Genomic DNA, 27,150 nt, shown 5'->3' on the forward strand with positions numbered 1-27,150 from the left:
TGCTTTTTAATTTGAGAATTCAATTGAACAAAAAAGAGATTAGAAAAAAAAGAATTCATAACTAAGTGCCAGCTTTAGAGTTTTGAGGAAAGTGAACCTCTTCAGTTCATCTTCAGAAAACTTCAAATATGAAGTAGAATCTTCCATCCGAATTTCCTCCATAAGAATATCCCTTTTGTGGTCCTACTATCAATCATCAGAAAAGGTTACAAGAACCAGCACTTTGACTTTCTCAACGCATAAGGAGCCCGAAGAGCAGTAAAGATATATAAAGCCTGATCACCACTTAAAATTCACACTGTTTTAACTCTCCTGAGGATCAAAGATAAGCATTGTGCTTCAATTCTCACAAGGAGGATAGGCGCTGTACAAATACCAATGCAAAAAGAAATGCTGTAGGTGATGTAGAATACATGCGGAATGGTAGTTACTTAGATGTGGAAAGCTACTCCCCTCCCACAATGAGGAATTCATCTTTAAAAAATGAGGGTTTCGCCAACACGAAAGATAACAAAACAAAATTAAGATAATGCACATATATGTAGTATAGCTTTTGCCACAGACTGATGTTGACTCTGGCCTACCCATCACAATCTTTTTTAAAGTAAAGTAGAGATCCCTCAGTCAGTCTTGGTGACATCAGGCTTTTATCCCAAAGGAAACTCATGTTCGTGACTAGACTAATAAACACATGATGGAGAGATTTGAGATTTAGTTCATAGTGCTAAATCATTACAGGCATGTGTTGGCATTACAAATGCACGGCCTCACTGCTGAACTCCAATCCCAAAGTCCTCACTTCTAAGCAGGATTATACAATTTTCAAAACCTAAGAAAATATTATGGGTGAAAGAGACAGCACCAATCATATTTGCAATGAACAAAGCATTCAAAATAGGCAAGCAAAATAATGTGATGTGGACATAAACTAAAGTCTAAAGTACCAGCAAGTCTTACAATGCTGTATCTTGTGTCACATGTGAAGCAGGTATGAGAGAAGGGAGGATTCCACTATTATGAACAGAGGATCTATACATTTCTACCTGCCTTGGACATTGTGCACGAGAGGGTTACTTTTATCTCAGCACCTATGTCAGTAGAGCTACTAATTCAACATTAATTTCCCATCTTTGAAGATGGGCAATATTATTCCAGAAATATAACTTTGGGCTATTGGCCATAAAGTGCCACTAGTTTTAATTTAAATAAATTAACACAAAAACGCAGTAAAATGGGACACAGGAAAGCAAGCTCTCTTTAGTACTTGATGACATTGTTCTACTTCAGAAAATTATGTTGTGATTCATCTAAAAGGAACACGTTGCCATTATTGTATAACAAGATTGCTCTGTTTCACAGTTTTGCGGAGAAGGCTGATTCTTGAAATTCTACTGAGAATACCAATTGATGGTAAGACACTATTTTTAGACTTCTATCTCCTCATATATTGTAAATATGACCTTTTTTTTGTTCTCATCAAATGTGTTTGCTGTAAAAAGGTGTTTATGCATCTTTATCAACTTTTTGGATCTCATTTAATAAAAATCAAAAAAAAAAATTAAAAAGGATACGTAGTTATTACAATGAACACCTTCACTTTACCAAAATCTATCAATGGAAGGAGTCCCTTAAAAAGGATACTTAGCCCTTATTTCAGTTGCTGAATTTCTTATTTCATTATTTTTGCTTTTACAACTGCACTGGCTCATTTGCTAAAATATCGTTAAATGCAAATTAAGAAAGAATTGCGATTCTCCTAATGAAATGACAAGAGAATCTGAACTTTAGTGAAGACACTGAGGGTTACATTTTGCATTATGCCTTAATGCAAACTACACACAGCCACGTAAAAGACGTGCATCACAAACAAAGCTTTTCCATAGCAGAACCTTCAAGGCATATAATAGGCCTATGCACATCACAGTCTGCCTCTTTGATATGCGGTGAGAAACTCTCTTTCCATGTAGAAATGAAAGTAAGTTGATTACGAGGACAACTGACGAACATCAGACGACTGTAGTGTACAAGGGTACAGCAAAAACTCCAACCTGGCCTCCTTATCTAGGTGAATGATGTCTCCATACCATAGTCTGCCTCACAGATCCTTCGCCTTTACTCTCTGCAAAGCACGATAATGTAATGGGCCTGGAAATATCGCATGAATAGAAGAGAAGAGGTGGCCCAGATGTCTGGGAAGCTCCCTAAAACTTAAGGAATCGTATCTCAAGACAAATATTATTTCCTTCCGAATCTTTGCAATGTTCTTCGGTGGTAGCAGGAGGACCATCTTCATTGTATCTATAGTGAAACCTAGAAACTCTACAAATCTGGAAGGAGAAGGAATAGACTTCCCCTTGTTTATTATGGAACCTAACTTCTCCAGAAGAGTTATCACCATCTTCAGATCTTGAAAATTCTTATTCTGACATTGGGACATAATTAAAATTTCATCCAGGTATATAATCATACGTATTCCTCTCTCCCTGAGGTAAGATGAAACCACTCTCATTACTTTTGTAAAGCAGCAAGGTGCTGAAGAAAGACCGAAGGGGAGAGCCTGGAATTGAAAGATAACCTTGCCAAGTCAACTGAATATAACACTTGGGCCGTATGATGGTGAAATAAGTGTCTTTCAGGTTTAACTTTATTAACCAATCCTTCTCTGATAACATATCTCTCAGAAGGTGTTTACCTTCTATTTTAAAGAGTCTGTAAACAAATAAATCTGAGCTCCCTCAGATTTATTACATCGATTGTCCTTCTTTTCTACAAGAAAGAGTGTGCTTACGAAAACCTTGCCCTGTAAGGGTACTTCCACTATTGCGCCTTTCTTTAGCATCAAATTCACTTCTTCCTCAACTACTTTCATCTTGTCTAAAGGAAGAACTGGCATCTTGAGAAAAAAGATTGATAGGGAGTCTCTAGAAACTGTAAACTGGAAACCTGGACAGTTTCTAAAATCCATGGGTCCTGAGTAATTGTTTCCCAGGCCTGGGAAAAGAAATTGGGATTGTCCCACACTCTTCCCAAAAAATAAAAAAACAAGAGGAATCTTTGTACTCACTCTGGAAACTGGACAATCCTTGACCACGAGACCTTGATCCTCTTGCACGGTAGGGACATCCTTTCTGCATGTAGAACAAAGTTGAGGCACTGGACTGAAAGCCTCTTTGGAAACCTCATTGCCTAGATTGGGGCCTTTGGAAAGCTCAGCCAGAAGCAAGACCCCTCAAAATTCAGCCAATTCCAAAAGAAATAAGGATTCCGCCCCCTACAACGAACCCCGACATAAGCTCCAATAACTCTAGCTTATCCTTTTTCAATGAGTTGGCTAGATTTTTCTTTAATAAAGTTGGAAAAATCTTTAGCACTTTTGTCTTCAGACAGACTCCATCCCCTGGCCACCAGAACCCTCCTAGCCCTAACTTAGCTGATTCCAGCATTATGGCCTTCACTCCTCCGACACAGTTGTCAAATTGGTCAAAGCAGCAAGATCCAGCTCCTCTGATGACACCTGTCCACCCAGAATCGCTTCCCTTATCGTAGATACCATCACCCCGTCTTAACAAATATCTTTCAGCTCTTATTTAATTCAGGCCTCTTTCCAACTGGGTGGAAGAAGGCCTCAGTCCGTCCTCTTCATAAAAAAATCTTCCTTGAACCTAGCTGCTCCAAATAATTATCGCCCAATATCTTGTCTTCACCCGCAGGCCAAGATTATCGAAAATGTATTGAACTCTGAACTTACTGACGTCATTCACCTCAATGATTTTTTAGACGCCAGGCAATTCGCGTTCTGTTCTACCCATAGTACTGAAACTGTTTTAATCAATGCCACCGAAGATATCAGAATGACCTTAGATCCCGGAGGTAATGCGGTCTTGAATATAATAGATTTGTCAGCTGGGTTTGATACAGTTTATCACAAAAAATTGTTATCCTGCCTGACTGATATTGGTATCACTGGCTCGGCCTGGATACTACTTAGCTTATTTTTATCATCATAAGAACAATCAGTCCGATTGGCCAACTGCGTCTCTCCGGCGTTCTCTCTTCCCTGCGCAGCCCAGTCGAACATTGTTCAACATGTGCATTACCCCTCTTGCTGAGCTATTCAAATATTTTGGCTTTGCTTTTATCTCCTATGCAGACGACACACAAATCGTTATCCCCATTGGTATGGAGGGGCCCGACCATGACACCCGCCTTATAGCTGCGTTCAGGCTGTTAGCAATTGTATGTCGGGCAACTGCCTCGTAGGTCCTGCTTTTCGGTAAAGCCATGTCCTGCTTTTCGGTGCCAATTTTAATTGTGGACACACACCTGGTGGCCTCAAGAGCTCGGCCCCCTTCCCACGCCAGTCAGTAAAGTCAGAATCTGAGTTATGTTATGTTATGAGTGTTTTGATAAATGAAACACTCTCCTTCACTGATGAAGCCAGCGCAATCTCTTCTAAAGTCTTTTATACTTTGAAGATGATAAAAAATCTTCTTCCTTTCATTTCATCACATCTGCAAAAATCATTAGTGACCTCTCTGGCAATTTCCAGACTTGACTGTGGCAATGCACTTTATCTTAATGCTCATCATCATGTGATTAATATGCTACAAACACTACAAAGTAGTGTGGCTCGTCTTATTTTCAAGGCTCTCTGTATCACTTATAAGGCCCTACATGATCAAGGGCCTGCCTTTTCGAAGAACAGCTTGAACTGGTACACTTCGAATAGGCATCGCTGACCCTCCATAGCAAATTCTGTGCTTGTGCCAAACTATAAACAGCTTTTTGCTGCATGCCTGCACTATCTGGAACAAGCTCTCCCTCCGCATTATATAAACCACAAATCTCTTAGCTTTAAGAAAAGCCCATAAAACCTGGCTTTTCAATTCTGTATAGATATCTATTACTCGACAGGTTTTCCATGTATGCTCACAGTAGCCAGCGCCAAAACACCTATGGGTAAATACTTAACAAGTTCATTTAACATAACATAACATATCTGAGGGTAGTATGACGAAACCACAGCCTTATTACTTTTGCTCTAGTTACTTTTCATGAAATCACCAAGTGTACAATTAGTGAATTCAAGACTTGTAGTCGCAGCCTTCTGAAGACCAATAAAAAGACAACTTTTTCTGCAGTACATCCAGTGACCCCCCCCCACCCTCCTAATAACAGTCGATACGACAACTTGGGCCGTAAGGGGAGCCCGCAGAGACCTAAGCACCGGTGAGCAGCGGGAGTGCTGTAACCAGCCAGAAAGAACAGACCCATAATATATGATCGACTTCTCAAAGACTTGATTGTGACATTTTGACTCCTTACTAGATCAAAAGGGACTTCTACCACACAAGAACATGAAATCTGGGTCTATTTGGAAAATGACATCGGGGTCTATTTAGAAACTGGAAAACAACCTAGCCTGGTCAGACATCGGACCAAACAGCACCGACCTCCCTACCTTTGGTCGCACAAGGAGACGTGCTCTCCAGTAGCGAGAGGGAACTTATAAATGTATATGAAGGAATGTGAAAAGCAAATGACTGCCATGCAATATGAGTTAACAAAATCTCTCACCAAAGTGAATAATCCCCCTTCAAAAACTCGAAGATGAGAGATGCCCACCTGAAAAGATGCACCTTGGAATGAGCCCAGAAACAATATACACTCTTCTAAACGAATAGTCGTGTTAGAAAGGCCCCAAGAAATGATGCTGGACCAAAGAGATACTGGAAAAATGGCTGATGGAGGAACAACTTTCGAATTAGTGGAATAAACACGGAAAACCGAGAAACAGACTAGGATTCTCATATTCGGTGACTATTTCGCTCCTTTTTGGAGGAGCCCGAAGTCGTGCATGTGGTACTAGACAGAAGACACAGAGTGTACTCTGAATACCAAAGCAAAATAAAGATTACATTTGGTGTTCTAACCAGAATCCATCTCTTCAGATTGAAAGATATCTGTGCAAAAGCAAGGAAGAGAGAAACAAAATTGTCTATGAGGGAGATAAGGTTACACGCTTCCAAGATGTCTCTACCAAAACTCTCAGTTTCCTCAAGGAAAACAAAATCATCATTGAGTAATTCAACAATCTAAAGACCCCATATCACTGGGGCTTCCCATTCTGACACCTTTATTCTGACACCTGTATTTTCTAAATGAGTAAATACAAAGAGTGTATGACAAAGAGGAAGTACTGGCATCTGGAGAGAAATCTGTGGAAGGCAGACAATCCTTTATCAAGCTGTGGCAGAGACAATGCACCATAACTTCAAACTTGAATTGAGAAGGCTGAGAAATAGGAGAGAAAAAAAGCAACAAGAAATCAGATGAGCACTAAATAAACAGTGTTTATATTGGTGATTGACATGCGTCACCAGATGGATGAAACCAACTACCTCAATCTCAACACAGACAGAACTGAAGTAGTAATCTTAGGCAAAGACACTTGCTCTGGAACTCATCTGGTGGTCTGCTAAACTAGGACCAACAGTCCTCCAGGCAGCCCATACTAAGAACCTTTGAATAGTAATCGAGAACCAACTCACCATGACCAGTCTAGTGAACGCAGTATCTTTCTCCTGCTTCCACACACTCAAGCTGAAGAAGATCTTCAAATGGCTCTCCACCAACAGTCGCAGAGCTGTCACCCAAGCCCTCATCACTTGCAAGCTGGACAAGTTCAACGCACTCCATGCTGGATTCAATGCTCCACTGAGCCGAAGACTCCCGAACATACATTAGTCCATTGCCGGGCGAGCCCTAAACTTGACACCTCGCACTCACATCACCCCGAGTCTCAAAAGGCTCCACTGCTTCCCAATCCACAAATGAGACCTTTTCCTACTTTTCACTGACACATACAAAGAGTTACACAACTTGGCCCAATGTACCTCAGCAACCACATAAGTTCCCTCAAACCTACCGGACACCTCCGCTCAGCCGGACTCCTACTTGCACACAGAGGCAGAACCAAGTCCGGTAATACCTTCTACATCGCTCCTAAAGCCTGTAACAGCTGCCCCTGCAAATCACAGCTGCCTCCTCAATTCTTGATTTCCGCAAGGGACTGAAAGCCTGGCTCTTCAGCCAGACCTAGCCCTGGCTCACCCATGCAGCTCTGGCTTTCCATCTGGGGTACTCTTCAAGGTGAGTCGGGCGCTGTACGAACACATAAAACATATATCCTTTTCAAACTATGCAAGAACAATATCATGTATTCTTCTTACAGAGCTAAAAGTTCAGTTTGTGAATTACATATTCCACTGCCTTACCCATGCTTGGTTCTGGGACTAGAGTTAACCAGAAGTCACTGCCCTGTGAAAGTAATATCCCCAAGTAGATACGTTTAAAGCACATTCCTGTTTCACTCTGGTAGGCCACGATGGGTGGATGGCATAACTAAAATGGTCTTTGCACAGCAGGGAGAGATATCCGGAAGCTGTCCCTGTTCGTGTACCCTCAAACCTTCTGGTTATTGACATTGTCTGATTCCTCATGCAGCAATAAATAAGATAAGTTAACCCTGTTCCTTATAGCCACTAGTTTAATATGACCCTCTTGATGGTACATCCCCTTAAAAGAGGTATTAATGGCAGTGAAGACAAGATCTAACAACATGTGGCAGACAGCCATGCACTGAACATTGTAACTTCCAATGTCCCAGAATGCAGGCACCAACAGATTCTCTCTGAGACACCCACACCATAAAATGACAAGACACTGATAAATATATTGACCTTCAATGTACAGGGCTGACTTCCCCAATGAACAGAAGTAACTTTAAAAAATGGCTAAACTCAAACCCCGTCCGTATTCAGGGCCACGAGTAGGTAAACCGCAGCTATGAGCTGACACCTCACTAAGGAGGTTGGCTGGTTCCACCCCTCATCCGAGATCAAAGCAGCAAGACAGACTACGTTAACCTCAGCTATTGAGTTTATTAAATTCATAGTTTGAATAAACAGATGAAAACATTAATGATCAAAATGATTAGTGCACTGTTGCTTGGTTTCGGTTTTCATGCCATCTACTTTACTTTAATCTCTGTGGAATCAACACTTGTCTTGCAGTTACACCGCTATCTGCAGTAGCTGGGGGATTTTGAAAAAAAGCCATATACAGAGGAGTGTAAAGAGTTAATTGTAAAGAATTAATTGATTAAGGTATGTGGAAACAGAGTTCCTAAAAATCAGCAAAGGCATCTAACAAATATCTTTCCTGTTTTAGATGATGGGCTACCAGTGTGCATAGGTCCGCAGGTGAACTGTGCAATGTAAGTATACACCTGAAATGCCTGCCCCCCTAATTACCCGTTGTATTTACTGTATAGCTTATATGCATTATGCATGTTTTAGGATGTACTTTGTTGTGGCACCTTAAAGCATTGTATGTTAAATGAGTGCTCACTGTACCTTCACCTTAGGTTGGTCTGCAAGTCAAGATCATGTGCATCAAGCAGAGTTTTGTATATTATAGAAATAAATTACACATATTAAAAATCTAGAATACAACAGTGCCAAAACAGGACCCTAACACCTACGCATCTGGAATATGTGCCAACCAAAGCACAGATAAACAGCAGCGCTGATCCTCGTCGCCCTCTCAGAAGCCTTTGACACCATTTCTCATCACACTGTGATCAGAAGACTGCATCACACAGGAAATGCCCTCAAGCTCATTGCAAGAACGCAGAAGTTCCGCCTACTTCTATCACAAACCCAAGCACATGATCTACTTTGTCCTTTCAGTGATCCTCCCTCAGCTCCACCGTCTTTGACACCTACATGACCCCCTTGGCCAACATCATCAGATCATGTAGAGTAAACATCATATTCTACGCAGACGAGCGTCACCAACTGGATGAAGCTCAACACAGACAAAATGGATGTGCTGATCTTTAGCAACAACCCCACCCTTTGGAATGACTCCTGATGACCCTATGACGTAGGACCATCACCCAAACAGACTGACCACGGCGGAAACCTCGGCATAATCCTGGAAAGCAAACTGACCATGAAATCCCAGATCAACGTTCTAGCTGCTTTCGCACACTTTGCATGTTACGCAATGTCTTCAAATGGCTCTTCCTGAACCACAGGCACACCATCACTCAGGCCCTAATCACTAGCCCATTAGAATACAGCAACGCACTCTATGCTGGTATCATCACATACATTCTGCAGAGACTCCAGGCCATACAAAACTCTACTGTCAGACTCACCCACGACCTCTCCAGGTGGACCCACATCACCCCCACTCCAGAAAACTCCAACTCCACTGGCTCACCATACAGAAGAGAAGCCAATTCAAACTAATGATCCATGCCAACGAAGCCCTGCACAATCAGGTGCCATCCTATATTATTATGTATGCAGACAGGACCTGTTGCATATGGACAAGGTGCACTATTCACATGCCCACATGGTGCTCACGATATTTCAGTGTGCTTCACTTAAGTATGAATTCTAATAGTCAATTTAAACCAATGCAGTGCTTAGTAGTACATAAAACGATAAACCAAATCATAAGCACAACTGTCACAGTGAAACAAATGAAGCAAGTAGACAAGAATTCATATACTAAGCTGCGATCACAAAAACATCACATTTATTTCATTTTGTTGGCCTTCGTGGTTCCCGTGCAGAGTTTATAAGTTCCAATGCATTTCGGGGAACCTTTCGTCAGGGGAACACTGTAAATAATATGATAATTTCACAATCAGAATCAAAGCAAACTTATACCAAACATCACAGTTCATGAACGATCAAAAGGGTATTCAGGACAGGAACCCAAGTCCCGGAAGATCGCAGACATGCACGACAGCTTCAACACCCAGACCCTCTCTACAGCCACCAGCACTGCAGACCCACCACCCCCAGCCTCACCAAACACCTACTCTCCTGGACCCACGTCAACGACGACGACACCATCAAGACCATGAACACCATCCACTCCGGCTCACCAACCGACCTTTGCCCTTACCATAGTGATGTGGGTGTGGCAGGTATGTCGAGGATGAGGCGTTCTGTATGCTAAAGCACCCACAAAAGATCCTATATAGACCATATAAAGCTGCCATGTTTACATTTCCCAAAATGCTGTACAGGAGGGTTGGGGTAGGGGTGCAATGATGAAGTGGCACCCTAGCGTTAGCCAAAATTTTCCATCCCCACTTACAATCCCCTGCACTAGGGAAAGGCTGCTGAGAATTCACGGGACCTGGCATCGACATGAGACAGGTTTGCACTGTTTCTAGATAAATAACAGGAATTCTGTCTTGGTTGGGTTGATCTTTAGGTAGGAGCTGGGTAACCGGGTCCGGATGATGTGCAGACAGAGTTTAAGTCATTGGAGACTTTTAAGAAGAACCTTTCAAGGGTGGTTTGATTCCCACTGCACTAGAGCAAACCAGGTCCTTTGAAGGGCTTTACAAGAACTACCTAGATATGGGGAAAAAATAAAGGAATTAAGGAAAGATCACAGGATCTCTCTAGACAGAAGAAAGAAGGAACTACAGGAGCAAGCTTGGGCAGATTTAGAACAGGCAGCTGAAACTAAAAATAATATTCTCTTCTGTAAAACTGTAAATCCCCCTTTTTTAAAGACAGCACCACCCGTACTATGGATTCGTTGGTTTTGCCAGATGCATGGATATATTTGTAAAACACCACAGAGGGAGACAGGTAAATCCCATACCTCCCTATGGGTGCCGATATTGACACAAATTTGTAATACAGCGGCTCACGGCCATTTTCTGAAATCCTGGAGCTAAAGCATGTTTGTCCCTGGTACAGGAAAAGAATATTTACGGACTCACAATATGGTTTCAGGAAAGAAATAGGCACTGTGGACCAGGAAATCAACGTATACCTCATCATCAGCGAGTATATTATGGCCAGAGGCAGCCACATCTACTTATGTTTTCCTGATTTGTTTTGTGCCTTTGACTTGGTGAACAATACCAAGTTATGACAGGTGCTTTTAGATATTTGTGCTCCAACCAACAGTGTAAGTCATCTCTCCCAGTTGTATACTTCCCTAACCTTGTGTGTGCACTATCGGAAAAACGGGGAAAGTACCATCAATTTTCGGTGTCCGGAGGATTAGGCAGGGGTGCGTACCCGCACCATTTTTATTTCCACTCTACATAAATTTTTGGGGCATATAATCCTATAAAATATAAATGCTGATGCTCCTAAGGTAGGCTCCTGTATTACTCTGATCTTACTTTACACAGACAATGCAGTGCTTGTATCCAGGATGGCAACTGGCCTCCAGCGACTAATAACAAATGTTATTATTTTCATAGAGTAGAAAATTGAATTCAGCTTAGACATATGCCATGGTATGCTAGAAAAGTAAAAAAAAAAAAAAGAGGGGGGATTTAGTCCCTAAGCGAAGGATCAAAAGCTTGATGAGGTGAAAACTTTTAGTTACCTGGGTATTGTTTTTTCTCAGAAAGGTGATTGGTCACCCCACTTGAAATTGGCCAAGTTAATATTATAAGGGCCGTTCGCGCTGTATCTAGCTTTGCTAAAAAAGTAGGTAATAAACCCCTGAGAGAGATCACTAAACTATGTAGATCTAAATGCCTACGAGTGGCCCTTTGTGGTTCATAATAGTGTAGGAAAGGAGTAAATATTTACAGTTGCAGGAAAACAACTACTTACGTAGGTTTTTGGCAGTGCTCAAATCACCTCCGGCATTTATCGCTCATAATGAACTGGGTTTAGAGTTTTTGGAGGATACCGTTGACCTAAACTCACTAACAAAATGATATGTGGCCAAAACAGGGCATTAAATTCACGAGGGAAATTATCAAGGATTGTTTGGGTTTGGACCAATGCACTGACATACCTCGGCTCCAGGATATAAAACCTTTGTTATCGGAGCTGGAAATAACCATTAACCCTCTAGAAACCCACAGTATTTTGCAATTTAGCAAAAGACTAAATAAATCGGTCATGATGGGGAAAAGGGCGGCCCTTAGGGAATTTCAAGAGAAAAAGAAACTGCAGTTAATAGAAACTACATAGGTACAATCCAAGAAGGGATTCAGGGTTACTTGATGGAGGTGAAGAACACTTGTAACAGATTCCTGCTAAGAAGACTTCACCTTGAGATGATCCATCATTTAGTGGTTTTCCTCAAAACACCCGTATGGCTCCTGAATCTGCGGAGGGGCCAATGTAATGGACAAGCAAGACAGACAACCACACAATTTTTTTTATTGTCTTGTAGATCTTATAGCGATATCAAATCATTGACATTGCTGCACCGCTTCCTATCCCATGATTGATTTAATTTGCCACGAGGCTGTTATCTTTTTAAAAACCTTGACAAATCTACACATATGTTGTGTTATTCTTGATTATATCAAGATGGCCCTTCGCAGACGACATTCGGTAATTTACTCGGATGATTTTGCTTTTCGAAGTAACCCATGATGATATTTAAGAATCCTTATTCCTGTCTTTTATGTCTGTTAGACATTGAGATTTTTGGAGATATTTGTAAAATACCACAGAGGGAGACGGGCATGGCCTTTAAAAAATTGATTTTCAATACTGTGACTTGGTTTATTCTGAATGGTCATTGTGTCAACCTATTTAACTATTTAACACTTGTATGTGTAATCAATGATGGTTTTTTATAAATAATATTTATTTTTTGTCTTTTTATTTTATTGAATGACTTTATATGCAATTGTGATTTTTATTGTAGTTTCTTTGTGGATGTGTTTATAAATTCGAATAAAGATTGAATTGAGATTGAGACTTTCAAGTAGAGTTGTGTATCATTGGCCTATGGGTGAATCTTGACGCTGTCATCTGTGAGTAAAACACCAAGCTGCTTCATTGAGAGAATGAAGATGGCAGGAGACAGTATGTGCCCATGTGAACAAACCAGCAGCAGCTGGCACAGGTAAGCGCGGTGAGTCGGGCAGGGCACGGCAGGAGGAGAAGTCAACGGACGACCGAATAGGTATTATTTATTTATTTAATCATACCTATTACATCGTAGGTGAACTCCCCCCCCCCCCCAGCCCCGCCTCGCCGCATTTACCTGTGCCAGCCGCCGCTTGAACAAGCTATTGGCAATAGGAATTGTAAGAGGAGAACCAGAGAAATCCCATTCGAGACTCCAGGGTGCCTGAGGGTGGGACGGTCGATTGTGTTGAAGGCAACTGAGAGGTCTAACAATATCAAGAGTCAAGGGGACATCCTAACGTGTTCAGGAGGGCATCGTTTGCGATGCCTAAGTTAACGGTCTTAGTGCTCCAGCGCGATCTGAAGCAAGACGTGTAGTCATGCAGGAGATAGCTATCATTGATGTGATCTTGGAGTTGAATGTTGGCTTCTTTTTTAAGTGGTCTCGCCAACGCATGGAAGGTGAGCAATGGGCTGACAGTTGGCATGGTCTTGAGGGTCTTGGTTAGGTTTCCATCGGAATAAAGGGAGCCTAGCCTGTCTTAAAAGCTTCTAGGGAGATGCCTTTTTCTGTTCTCTTGTAAACTTGTTATTTATTCCGATACATTTCTTAGACTTTTTTCGTAGCAACTCGCTTCCTTTCTCAGTTTAAAACATCTTCTCATAACCCATCTATTATTGTGAAAGCTCCATTTTAAAATATTGATAAATTGATGTTCTGGAAGCTCTGATATCCTGAGGTTTCACACAGACCAACAGATAAGCCCTACAATTTCTTGACAGGAGGGAAACCTGGCTCTCTGCATCAGGAGATGGTGAAACTGCACAGCCTGTTAGGGGGGAGATATCGGTGCTCCGCAAACATTGCAAAACTTCTTTTATGAGCCAGTAAAAGTATGCGTAATCTCCCTCTACGTGAGTTTGTTTCCATTTTTTTTTATTGCTCCACAAAAAAAATGAAGCAGCTTTTGGAGCCACCTTGCCAAGGTAGGTGAGGGCTGGCGGCTACCCTTGCTGGGATACACAACCTGTGCGTGCAGACACAGACTGGCAGCTTTCAGTTGTTTTAAGAGGTAATATTATTACCAAACTCATGGTTAATTTACATATTTGGAAGGATGAAAGGCTTGTTTTCCTGACTCCTCAGGGTCAAGCCATGCTGCACACAGATGCATGAACCCAGTGAGCTGTGATGTCTAAAAGAACAGAGTGGGGGCTGCTGTTTGAAGGGCATGGTTACATGGCTAAATAACAGACCCAGCGCTCGAGCTAGTACAGCAGAAGCATCTCTTGTAATCATGTCCTCTGTTTCTCCACTAACATGATTCAAAGTCTGTAACATGTGTGCCACTCATGCCAACATGTGGGTACACCTAAGACAGACATGCGTTCTCGAGTAGGAAGTTTGAAGAGGAAGACATCTGAAATATTGCAGTTTTTGCTGTAGAAAGTAGCACTCTCCAACCATAAACCGAGGGAATAGCCTTTGATGATCTGCCCTCGAGCACTTTATTGTGTTTGCACCCACACTGCTGTGAAAACTTGATGCAAGGAAACAAGCATCATAATTTGTTATTGTAAGCTTTTTATATGTCTGGTAGTTTAATCCGCAAACATGATTATTAAATTGGGTTTTAGGAGTGAATTCAAACCTGACATTCAGCTATAATTATGTAAATGCATCAGTTTGATGGTTGATAATAGAAAAAGTATTGGCAGAGTCATTAGGTATCGGTTTAATGTGATCAAGCATGCAAACAGGCATGCATGACTGCTGTTTACATGTGCTAGTATGTTAAAGCCAGGCCTACTGACTTTGCCAATGCTTGTTTTCTTTCTCCATTGGAGTGCACAAGTGTCCTTGGGCTCTCTACTACTTGTTGCTCAGGCACCCCCATGCACTATTTAGTCTCCCACTTCCTGTTGATCTCTGTCCTGCTCCTTCTTTTCAATTATTGATTTTGTTTTTTACAGGGACCGGCAACTGAAAAGTGCTACTTGGCCACTAGTGTCCTTATTTTGTTCTATCTCAAGTTTTCTTATATTCTTTTTCTACTTTTAATTTATTAATTTAGCATTCTAAATTGCTGGCTGCAATATTAGTAAGGTAAATGTAAAATGCCACGTCACAACTCATACATACACATCAGTGACCTCCGTGTAGTGTTTTTTCTTTAATAGAAAACCCATTCCAAGATGGCCGACCACGTAGCTGTATTTGTGATGATGCATCATGGTGCATGAGTTTGTATGTGTTGTGAACAACTGGTGGTCATTTTGCATGTTAATGCTAATAAAATTTAGCATTCACAGAGCCAAAGGCTTGGCCTTTTATAGCCGAGACCTGTTTGTTTTTTCAATGCTTGCTATAGTCTGTGGTTATCCTTAAAATTTAACTTGTTGGTCATACCTGTTCTGAAAAAATCCTGTGAATGCGAGAAGTCATCTTGTGCAGAGCTCTCTGGATTCACCAAACTAAAGGTGACGTGTGTTTTTGAAAGTAGAAACCACCACGTTAGGGCCACGATACTTGTTATTCACAATTGCCCATTTACCATGGTATGATGAAGGTGCCAACTTAACAGGTGCATTTCTAATTCTGTTTCCTCTTTTTAGAAAAGTTGACGATGCCCCACAGCCTCGGCCATGAGAAGACTCGCTTTGGGCTAGTAGCCATGTGTCGGCAGTAGAGGACTCTACATGCATGTTTGCCTAATCACATGGAACGCACTCCCAGGAGCATGACCCCAAATGAAGCCTGTTAGTAATGTTTAAGTGAACTCCTTATCACAAGTGCGTGTGCACTTCCAGCCCTCGTTTCATAGTCTCAGTATCACAACACAGCAATCTCTGCCAGTGACAAACAATCACAAAGAGGGACTCTCAACTCAAATGCAGCTCTCCAGACCTGTGTGCAGACATTATCACCTATGAAAGTCTCCTTTAACCGACATTCAAGGACTTCATTTATTTCTATAACATTACTATAAATAATACATTTGACCCGGATTCTACCATACTTTGCGCAAAAGGAGCTGGCAAATCACCAAAAACAGGCGCTAAGGAATCTTTGATTACAAGTTTCCCTCCAAGGCAACTTCATGTAGCGCTGATGCGTCAGGGTCACTCCCCAAGCACCATTTGTTTTCACTTTCCTTTTTACATTTATTTGCGGTTTCAAATAGTTAATACGTTTCCTAGTACATAATGTTTACTAGGTGTGTTCCAGGGTCAGAGAGTCATCAATACTGCCTGATTGTTTGATGGGGCTGCAGTGGCCCTAGTTGGTGATGGTTTTCACTTCCAACGTTGATAAAAAAAGACCATTTTCAGTTTCATTTTGAATGTTTCATGAGAGGGGAAGGTTCTGACAGCAGAAGGAGTTTCAAGTTTATTTTATTTGCATAGTTACCATAAACCATTGCAGTATAATGAAAACAGCCAATAAAACATTAAAACACAATGAAATGCATTAAAACTAGAGGGTGCATCCAGAGATTTCTTTGCTCTGTGACTTAGATTTCTTCAAGGGGGAGATCTCTAGGAGGAGAACCTCACAGCTTCTCAATTGGCTTAGACCTCCTGGAATCCACTACTTCCAGGTGAGGTGATTTGGTGGTGCCTTTATGAAGTGCCTTGTGGGTCATGCCGGGGGTTTGAATATAGTGCAAAGAAGGTGACCTCAGGGCGATCGGGGTGGATGAAACATGGTCTAATTGTTAGATTTTGTGACCAGTCCATTGGCTGTGTGTAAGGCGGCCTTGACTAGGGCTCGGTGTGACTTGTAGAGCCTTGTCTTTATAGATGCAGGGCTGGTACAGCATTCATGACCAATCAGATCAAAGCACTCACCAGTCTTGTTTGAGACTTCTCTGCCCCAAAGGGCATCCTTTTTCTCCCGAACAGCACATGCAACCCTCTACATGCAGCTTGGAGGGTCTAACGCCTGAAGCAGCTTTTTCCTCCCAGACATAGTCAGGGACCAAGGCCTGAACCACAGTGATGTTCAAGGGTGTTACCCAAGGCCCACCTATTTACTCATCTTGGATATCACAATATAAACATAGTAACCAGAAAACCACAGTCACGGAATGTGAAACCAGCTCTGAGCATTCCATTCCACACTTTTACATCCTCTGATCTCACGCTGCATAACACAGCTAGTTCTACGGTGCCGCCAGGTGGAGGCCGCCTTTCAGCGTCAAACAGGAACAAGCTGTAAAGGGAGACATGGCCAGAGGTCACCTAATAAATACCCTTGCATCAGCCCTGGTGCCAACAGAAACCCAGCATGGGCAATGAATATCATTTAAAGTCATTCCTGTCTGCACACGTCACCACTGCCCACCGTGGTGTCATGCCAGGCACAAGGCCGTAGTTCTACTGCAACTACACTAACTGGCAACTGTACACGACATAACAAGCTCTCGGAAGTGGCAAACCCTACCTTATGTGGTGGTATCTACGAATAATGGTACTAAGAGTTGTGTAAATCTTACATTTGTTCCTGGGATGTGTAAACTGTATAGATAAATGTGTTTGCAAAATTCACACAATGTCGGAAATTATATGTCGCTTGCTTGTTCGTGTTCTAGCAAATAAATCAAGTTTGTTGTCTGCATTTAAAAAAAGAAAAACTTTCACGATTTATTTGTCCAAATCCTTCTTTATGTCTTCACGTTTTGTTATTCGGATCCTATCTTCGGTGATGTGGTGACAGCTGCATTCTTCAAACAAAATGACGTCATCTAAGGATACATGAAAGGCACAGAACAGATAATATCAAACCGAGCGTTTGGGGGTCAGGCTTGCTTCGGGCACCGTTTCAGCTAGGCAGGAGGAAAGAGAGCTCTGGGCGACGACAGACACACTGTGGAACCAATGTGCGCGAGCAGGCTTTGCGTCTGTGCCACGCAGCATCTTTCAACCTTAAACGAGCTTATGAATGAAGGCATTGTTGCTAAGGTGTTACCTTCAGAGCAGTCTCCTTCCGCAAACAGCTGAAAACGCTCCTGCCCTCACCAAAATGGAAGATCTTCACTTAGTGTGATTCAAGTGTTTACAGCGTTATTCATTTACTATTCATTTACTATTAAAATATAGTATTTATTTAGTATGCATGAAGACTATGTAGTATGCCCACAAGCCGAAATATGCAAATGAGGGAATACTAGTTCTACTCAACTACCCTTCAAATACATGATGAACACTTCAATTGACTGCTAAAAGAAGACTAGGTAGTATTCTAGAAGAATAGTATTTGAAGTTTAGTAGTATTCTGTTAGGGTTTATTTGCAGCTCTTGTGCTATTTCAAGAGCAAAATTAAGGCTAGTCTCATTGATTGTGACCACTGTTTCAAGACTAGTGGTATTCTTTGTGAGCAATATCTGAAGACTAACGGCAATGATTGTGAAGACTCAAGTAAGACTAGCAGAATTCAAACTGAATGTTAATTGAACACTAGTTGCATTAATTCTGATTAATTTATAGCAATTTTATTCATTTGGTTGCTTGCACAAGGCTTCTTTTAATGATGTCTTTTGGACTAAATTGTATGTGTTACATATCTTGGGAGTCAATGATTCTAATACGCCTCTTACAAACTCATTAGTCATACATTTAGTAAGCATTTTTTTAATTGTGGTATGTGACACCCTCGCACTGTTGCGCATGGGTGTCTGTTGGCACTAGGCAGCTATTTGAAATGCCAGCGCAAGGGAAAACAATGGGGTGCGCAGTGTTCTTGTAAGTACGGCACACCCCTGCATTTTTTAAATGACGTGCCGCTGCAAAATTTGCTGCAGCGCTGCATGCGACCATTTCCTTGTACATATGCCCTTTCGCTTTCAGGCAGAGCCTGCAAGGCCCCTTTGGAGAATGGAAGGGGTTCCCCTCAGTGACACCTTCATCTGCAGAGAACTGTTCATCAGAGACAGGTGTGTAATGCAGGCCCTTACAATCCCTACATTGCCGGGGCGCCGTCAATTGTCAGGGAGTCCAAAACCTGTGGTGGGAGCCCTTTAAGCCGGGTGGGGGGGGGGTGTTGCAGGTGGGAGGGGGTGGTCACGGGGGGATGGGGGTCATGAGCAGGAGGGGGGTCGCAGGCAGGAAGGGGGGGTCGCACGCGGGGGAGTTAATTTAATTATTAATAAAGGCAGCCTCCCTCCCCTAAGCCAAATCACAACGTGTGATTGGTCGGACGCCGCCCAGGAATGAGCTTACAGGGAGGCCATGTTCTCCATGTAGGCTGCCTTGCAGCCTGCATGGAGAACTATAGATTGCGCATGACTGGTTTGGGCGGCCCCAAAGGGCCTAACAAACAGTCATGGCCTTCGAAGTGAGCAAACCACTCCTCCGCTCCCCTAGAGCAGACCCGCCCACCCCCCAACCAAACCCTTCTGCTTTCTCGCAGTGCAAGAAGCAGAAATATAAAATGGTAGTTATTACCATTTTATGTTTCTGCTTCTTGCACTGCGAGAAAACAGTGGGGCGACGCTCCTCCGCCCTAGTGGAGGAACCACCTATGTGATCTTGCCATCCTCTCCCTGTGCTTCCACTCACTCTCACTTCACTATTTAATTTCTATCTCATCCTTCTCTTGCTACCTCACCCTTCTCTCTCTTCCTCGCCTTTTCTCTGTCCCTCCCCCACCTCTCAATCTTGCTCACCATCCTGTCTTTCTGACTCGCTATCCTTCTCTCCCTCACAGACCTTTTTCTCACTATCCTCCCTCATACCTCAGTCTCCTCCGTATCACTCTCCCATCCCTCTGTCCACCTCTCCCTTCTCTCTTTACCAGTTTAGGACCCATGGAGTAACAGCAGCACTATAATCGGGGTCAACGGAATTATGCAACACAGAAGGACCAAATTATGCAGTATGGTTGACAAAATTATGCAGGCTAATATATGTTAGTACTACTTTATTATTTAGACACATTTTACACATGTTAACACTGTCTAGAATGATTAGTAATAGGTTAAAATGCAAGTATCTGGATTAGCAGCTGCAAGGTGATGAATAAACCTTTGCGAAGGGCTTTCCACTGTGCAGGAACATGTCAGTGCTATTTTAGTCCATTTAAAATAGCTTTTTTGTGAAAATCTGCAAATTATGCTGCAGATGATGGATTATATGAGACATCCATAACTAAGGGTAAATTGTTGAAGCTGCTGAACCGCATAATTCCAGTGTTCCTGATTATATGCAGTTCTGACTATTCATGTGACAAAATGAGAGAATAACTTGAGAGTGAATAAATGCACAGTCACTGGCGCCCCGAGGTGGGGTGTCTGGTCTTTAAGGTGCTTCTAATTATATTAGTGAGCTCTGCCTCCTGCAAGCACCTCGGGAGATGGAGACTAGAGAGGATAGTTGCATCACATGGTACCGGTGCCGTCATGGAATTGTTGCCATTGCTTTCCTGTGCATAATAGGCACTCGTACAACTCCTTCCCATTCTTTCTGAGCGTTATTTTAGTGAAACTTGACAAGATTTTTTACTTAAGAGTCAAAACGTTGCTATTAACAGTGTTTTCATTTTTTTTGTGCTTACTTTTGTGCCATAAACGGGGCCACATGAATTATGCAATTCTGCAGCTGCAGGGCTTTCCGCATATTAGTAGATGTGCTACATTTGTCACATTACCCATCACCTGCTGCATAAGTTGCAGATTTTAACAATAGCTACTAGCTCAAACGGATCATAAGGTTACTAAGAATGCAATGGCACACTGCTGCGCAGTGGAAGGCCCTTCGCAAAAGCGGACTGGCCATCTTTCAGTTGCCTTTGTAGTGATTTGGTGCTAAACTGGTTCTAACAAGGTCCTTTACCAAAAGACAGTGTAAAATTATAACAATCAAAGAAAAAAATTAATACTTTCACTTTTCCACCGGCCTTAAAATTCCAGTGGCCACTGTCATAAATTAGGAATAGCATCACAACAGAAATAAATCAAATAAACCACTACTAAGATATATATCCTGATTGCATGAACATTTTTACTTACCTTTCTTGCAGTTGCAAAAGCCTTTAGTCAATTTTTTGCCATAAAACAGTTTTCCCTGTTAACTACTGAGAAACTGGAGCTTGCGCTCTTGCTGTAGTGGGGGTGTCACGGGTACACATGCACAATAATAGCACTCCTCCCTCGTGACCTCACCCCTGTCCACAGGCACTTATAGTTGCCCATGGCATTGGTGTTTTACACGAAATATAAACTATTAGCTTTGATAGCGAGGCCGCAGCCTTGTGTTATTTTTTCATTAAGAGAACAAAAGATTGTTTTCTACTTGTGAATGAGCCTCTGGTGGATGGGCTAATTTGGGAGGGTGGGAGGGCCCGGCCCACCCTCTAGAACCGGGCCTGATAAGCACCCTGATACGGGAGCAGGTCTCTTTCCTGTTTCTTTTTACGGTGGAAATTAAGCGAACAAAGTTGATGTAACGCCCCGCCGTTTCCTTATTAAATAGTGATTGGCGGAGCCCGCGTCTGTTTGAGAACGTGATGTGTGCCTTCTATTATGTGATAGGGGTACGTAAACCAATGGGAAGCGGCGAGTGCATGCCTGTAGGCGGAGGTGTAGAATAGTGCTTTTATGGCAGTTGTGTTACAGCCGAAGAACTGTAAAAGAGCGTGCCTTCCATTTTCCAAAGCTGTGCAGATTTTCTCTATAAGTACTGGGGCCTATAGTAGCACTGTACGTGCCAAAGAACCAGTGAAAAGGACTTAGAGTGAAGTTACTAGTCTGTACCGTAGCTCAGTCGGTAATGAGCACCACCCCAAACCGCCCCCCCCCCCGCGTGAACGTCCCCTACCTTCGACTGGTGCCAGTGGATCAGAGGGAGTTAGTCTTAAAGGGGCATTTCTGGTGATGGTCACAGCATGTTTCATACTCTCCCTCCACCAACTTTACCGCTCTTCATTTTCAATCCAAAACACTGCGCAGGCACAGCAGAGCAAAGGAAACTTTGCAGCCCAAGTTGGACAAAATGGGGCCCAAAAAGAGCCCAACTCAACTCTGCTCGACCGAACAAGCCCAACGCACATCAACAGAAGACCAAAAGAAGAAAGTTGAAAGCCTGAAAGAACTGGAGTTCCACATAATGATAAAAATAGGTTACAAAAGTGAACGAGCACATCGAGGAGTAACATTTATTATCCGTTGTAAAGCAAACAGTTTTATATGTAGTTCAATTAATAACGTATTGCAGCATGAAAATAAAAATATGAATGTAAATATTTAAATTAAATTGTCTGAAAAACGCAGAAACAACTTTTAAAGCTCAAACCATTTACAGTAGTAATGTCAAAAAGTGACAACGTTTCACAAGTTAGTTTGCATTTTTTTAGCTCCTAATTAAAATTGATGTGCATTTTGGGGGTTGTAGTTCTAATTCACTTAACCAATTATTAAGCTAACCCAGTCTTATCCATGTCACTGTCATAGCTGCCAATGTTTTAGATTGCTGTGTGACATTTTCATAATTTTAGTGTAATTATGAGTGACATTCAACGATTATAAGTGACACTTTCACACGAGCAAAATCAAGCAATGAAGACAAGATGGTACATCTTTTTCAGAATAGCACTACGTTTAAGGCTCTAATAATTAAAATTGATTAAATAATAATGATGTACACACACATGCATGTTCGTTTGTTAGTATTGTGATAGAATATTATTAACCTAGCCATACTATTCAGTTAAGCTTTCAAAGATTTGGACAAAAATGCTTTGCACATACATCTTGTAATATGTTAGTAGTAAGCATATAATAGCTCATATTCATACAAATCTCTGCATACACAATCATTCAATTCAGCATGCAACACTGGAATAGAAGAATGTGATCAGTAGTCTGGTAATATTCATTACAGCCCTATAGTATTCATAATTCATATTCACTGATTTGTCTGCATTGTAAATGAAGACTATTTGATTAGCAAATAAGAATTTGAGAAGTATTCTGTTAGTGTTCAAGAAGTATCACTCACATTCCTGTAGTCTTCATACACTAGGCTTCACAAAAAGAATACTACTGAATACTAAAATTGACGTAAAATAGTCTTCGAATGCTATAAAAAGACAGGTTAACCACTAAATATAGTATTCAACTTCGGTAAGGGTGTTCACTACATAACTGTGGAGCTGAATCTGCCTCCTCCTAACCCAAACTTCAGTTGGTATGCTCAGCGCTTGGACGCCTCAGGGCAGCTACGTGCGCTTTAGAAATCGGAGTTCATTCATTCACATAATGCCTTAAATGTCCCTGCACGAAACTAACTTAAGATCCGCGTCCATCATTTCCAAGGATAACAGGGCTTCAATCTCCATATATCGTAAACAAGCACTGGCAAAGCCCATAGGTCTTTTAATAACTGGAACAGCTTCTTCATTGACTGTCAGGTTGTGTGAGTGATTGCGTGGGTGGGTGATAGAATGGACCCGTGAATGGCACAATGGGTAGATGAATGGATGTGCGAGGGAGTGAGAACCTACGTGCAGCTCTGTAGGGCAGCTAGCGAGGGAACCCCAGTGTGCCCCATATTGTTGTGTGCTCAGACCAGGCACGCTAATGCTTGGGAAAACACAACGTGTATTTGTAAAGCACATGTTCACCCAGAAGGGTATCTTGGCACTGAATAACACACGTGTGTTGTTACCCAACTCAGTGGTACTAGTTTAACGACCTCAAAGAATAAAAGGCTGAGTGGACCCACCTGCATTTGAACCTGTGACCATGAGGTCGAACACAGCCCCTACAGTAGACGCATTAGTCCTCTAAGCCATGATACTCCGCTAAAGCCGCCAGCGCGGGCTGATAACCACTGTACCTTTGACCGCCCAGGCCCTAGGCTTTGCTGGGATTGTAGTCCACCTCTCACAGGCAAAGACAGTGCAACGCTTCAAGTGTTCAAACTCTTTTTGTCGATTTAATTGACAATCTGGGGCTTAACGCTATGATTTGCACTGAAAGAGCACAGACTGACATTAAAGACAATGCTGGTAACTGTGACCGGGCTTGGTTGCCCGGTATGAAAACATTCACAAATGTACTTGAAGCCGCTTACCCCCTCCCTTCTGTAACACGTGCGGAGCTGATTAGTTTAAATGCAGGCTAAGACTGACTCCTTTCCACTCCTAATGTATGCCAAACCTAAGAAACATCGCTTGAAGTTGAAAGGCAATGATGGGGCATATTATCGAGGAAGAGCGATAAACATCGCTAAGCGCACTTAGCGCGTTTCTGTTTATTGCCGTCTATCGCAGAATTACATCGCCGTGTTAGCGGCGTATTATCAACGCCTTACAAACAGGCGATATAATTCCAGCGATAGACGGCGAGAAACAGAAACATCGCCTGAAATCCAGCGATGGTAATGGAGATGCTTGCTGATAGGGGAGTGTGGTCGTGACATTGCGATCCACCTCCCATCATCAGCATAGCTAAGTAAAAGCAAAACCAGACGTTAACTTCGTGCAATAACCGCGGTTAGCGCGTTTTTTTACATCGCTTGGGCTGCATTGTTAATAGTGGGAAGTTCTGTTTGCCACGTAAATGAAGCAGACCTTGTGGGGAACGCCCATTTTGCATGTCATTAGCGATAATAATCACTGACAGGCAAAATGGTGAAAAAACGGCGACTGCATCAAGGAAACACGCGTTAGCGTGTCCTTGAAAATAGTGAGATCATTATTTTGCCGCTTTGCGGCCGAAATCGGCCGCTAAAGCGGTGAAAATGGGCTTGATGATATGCCCCGATATATTTTAGATTTTTGAGGGATTTGAACCACACTATTGGTTGCGAATCGCTGCTCACTGACCTTACTGTGGCAGAACTGACATTTTCAGAATAATGTAAAAAGGAAGGGTGTGCTTCTTCTATGGAGGAGAGACGGCTGCTCTTGTGACAGGGAAACCACGAACTATATATGCATCACTATCTCATCTTCGTGGTTGGCCATCACATATGCAAGTCCGTATGGAGAACATAAAGTGTTTCGAACGTACAGGAGTTTGGTTTGGAATATTAAGCAAAGAAGGCCTATGTAGATTTTTATTTTTAAGCAGATAAGTGAAAACCCTACTTTGGATATATTTGATAATGTATGGATGGCTCAAAATGATAAATATATTAATTATAGCTTAAAACTGATTAACTGTATACAAAATAATAATTGATTTTGTTGAAAAAGTATTAATAAGATCCATTTGTGAATTCTGGGATTTTACTGAAGGTGTGGTTGCACAGAAGTGATAAATTAATTTCAATAAATTGCATGCATGGTTAATTTGAAAACTATAATTTAATTTTATGATGAAATGAAATGATCGCATTTGATATAGCGCACAGCTACTCAAACTAGAGTGTCCTGGCGCTAGGAGGCGGGCAGGTGGCGGATCGCTGAGGGAGGGCTAGTTTTTAGAGAGCAAGGTTTCAAGGTTCTTCCTGAAGGTTAGCAAGTCTGTAGTCACTCTCAGAGTTACTGGCAGGCTGTTCCACATACGTGTGCCCAGGAATCCAAAGGATCTTCTCCCCATGCGCGCTAAGCGTATTTTGCTTATGAGAGCAAAATTTGCATTTGAAGATCTTAGGGATCTACTTGGATTATAGTGGATTACACGTTTGTTTAGATAGCTGGCTCCTTTGCCATGAAAGGTTTTGAAAAAGATCACCATAGCTTTGAATGTGATCCTTTCCTTCATGCGCAGCCAGTGCAAGGACCTTAAGATGGGGGTCATGTTAGACCTGGCTCTGGGTCTCACAATTGCTCTGGCCGCCGCATTTTGCACCACTTGCAGGACTGGACAAAATAGTCTGCAAGCCAAGGTACACTCTGTTGACATACTTTAGTTTTGATGTCACCATAAAATGTCGAGGGTTGATGTTGATGGCGTCGAAGGTGCGCCAAAGGCAAGCCTGTCTGCGCCCATCCGCGCACCTGCCATGCACAGCGCCAGCCATGCTGCCCGTTTGGGTAGGTATGAGGCAGTGTACAAGGGACACCAATATACAAGTAAATAACTACAGGACATAGGTGAGACTGGAGGTGGGGTTGTTGAATATAAGCTTGAGGAAACTGCAGGACCAGTTTCGGATGTTGTCAGAAGGAATACACTCTCATGTGGTTTGATTAATGTTAGATCCCTGTCCAAGCACCAGGTGGCGATTCAACTGTTGTTTGAAACGTATGACCTAGACGCGCTGTTTATGACGGAGACGTGGACACACCCTGGATCAGATCTGGAGCCAGGGTTGGCCTGCCCACCAGGATACAAAGTATTCCACAAGCCACAAACTAATGGCAGAGGGGGTGGAGTAGAGATTATTTTTAAAGAAATATGTGATTTTGCCTCTATGGACATTGATGAGACAGAAGGTATTGAACTTTTAGGATTCTCATTAAAAGACCTTAAAGGACATATACTGACCTGCTTAGTATGCTACAGGCCTCCTGGGGCAGCCAGTCCTCAACAACAGCAGGCGCTAACAGAGGTCATTAGTAATTTGGCGCTTACCCACTCTAGACTACTCATAGTGGGGGATTTTAACCTATGGTTAAATGGGACTTTGGACTCAGACTATAAGAAACCTCCTTCAATCCTGTGAGAGCCTAAGCCTACAACAATGGGTCACAGGGCCAACGCATAGGGTTGGACATATGTTGGATTACATTTTTTCCAAAAGACAAGTCATGGGAGTAGTGGACATCCTGCCGGTGGGTTGGTCTGACCACCGCCTGATCACATTTTGTGTACATAACCCTATGATGGATATCCCAAATATCTGTGTGGCTAGGAACTACCAAAGTAGGGACTGGAAGGGGCTCCTGAAAAAGGCAATATATTCGCCTGTATTTCACATTAACAGGCTCTTTGATGTAGACAAGCAGGTGGATGAGAACCATACGGCCTTCTGTGAACAGGTAAACACAAGGCTGGATCAGATCGCCCAGCTAAAAAGCTGCAAAAAAACAATGAGACCTTCAGCCCCATGGTACAATGAAAAATTGAGAAACTTGAAACAGGGCTGTAAGCAGGCAGAGAGGAAGTGGAGAAAGGGATATACAGACGAGGATAAAACTGCCTGGAAAGTGACAATTGCTAATAATAAAATTAAAAAAAAAAAATTCTTATAGCAAAAGCAGAGTACTTCGCAGACACTATTTTGAGAGTGCCAAATAGTGTTAGGAGTATCTTTAAAATAGTA

This window comes from Triturus cristatus, chromosome 3_1, assembly GCF_964204655.1.
Source record: "Triturus cristatus chromosome 3_1, aTriCri1.1, whole genome shotgun sequence".
Lineage (NCBI taxonomy): Eukaryota > Metazoa > Chordata > Amphibia > Caudata > Salamandridae > Triturus > Triturus cristatus.